We start from the raw sequence: 1021 nt of genomic DNA, 5'->3' as shown, positions 1-1021 counted from the left end.
CTAGCCTACGTCCATCCTGGGTCGGAGCTTCATTGCGTGTGTCTAGCCGGGCGAGGGGAGCATGGTGTCTCTGCTCCTGAGAGCAGAGCTGTCGAGTCTCTGAGCTCACTTCCTCTTCCTCCCAGCATTCTGTTCTGTTTACTCCACCCAACTATGTTTTAACCTATGAGGGCCAGCCAAGCAGTTTCTTTATTTTTTTAACCAATGACCTTCCTCCATCAATTGGTGAGTTCTTTCCAGCTAACCGCCTGACTAAAGCAGTGTCTGGGAAAGATGTGAGGAATAGTATCTGTGGGTATGAGGCTGTGTGGGAGTGGCAGCTGCTGCAGCTGTCTGTTCTAGGGAAGTCACTTTGGTCAGCCCATGCCATGGAAAAATACACTTTTCTCTGGGTATATACCTTCTGAAAGGAGAGTGATTAATCTAAGCCTATGTTTCCTTTTAATAAAGATCTTATCACTTCTCGGTCTTTTGGTTAAGATCAAGTGTGGTATGTGTTCTTATCAGTTTAATATCTGGTATGTCCTCTATCCGAGGACAATATATTAAATGGATTTTTGGAAGTAGGAGTTGGAATAGGAGCTTGCTCCATCCACTCCACACATCAAACTGGTATTGCAGTACCTCCAGGAACCGCGCAAATTTTTTTTCATTTCTTTTATTTTTTGCAATACAAGCATCTATATACAAAATAGTGAACCCAACATGTGATTAGTAGTCAATCTTGAGGCTACAGATATGACTCAAATAGTACAGTGTTTGCCAAGCATGAACAAAGCCCTGCTTTCAATCCTGGTTACATCAACACCATTAAACCCAGGTGTGCTGGCACATGTTTCCAGTCCCAGTACCTGGAGGTAGAAGCAGGAGGATTAGATGTTCAAGGTCATCCTTGCCTACAAAGTGAGCCTGAGGCCATTCTGAGCTACATCAGACCATGATGTCTCATATGTGTCTATACATACATACATACACACATACATATATAAAAACATACATACGCCTATCTTCTTTTCATACT

At 42.9% G+C, this 1021-nt stretch overlaps 1 non-coding gene across 1 annotated transcript; it reads left to right on the top strand.

Annotated features, from left to right (window-relative positions):
* The first annotated feature begins 455 nt into the window (after nt 1-455).
* Nucleotides 456-646, top strand: LOC121441051. Its single transcript, XR_005973422.1, has one exon. It is a non-coding gene; the product is annotated as a U2 spliceosomal RNA (small nuclear RNA).
* The last annotated feature ends 375 nt before the right edge of the window (nt 647-1021 follow it).

Source organism: Microtus oregoni, unplaced genomic scaffold, assembly GCF_018167655.1.
Source record: "Microtus oregoni isolate MIOR12 unplaced genomic scaffold, Mior012 000073F_000, whole genome shotgun sequence".
Classification (NCBI taxonomy): domain Eukaryota; kingdom Metazoa; phylum Chordata; class Mammalia; order Rodentia; family Cricetidae; genus Microtus; species Microtus oregoni.
The sequence above is the reverse complement of the archived record's forward strand: the minus strand, read 5'-3'. Positions and strand labels throughout refer to the sequence as shown.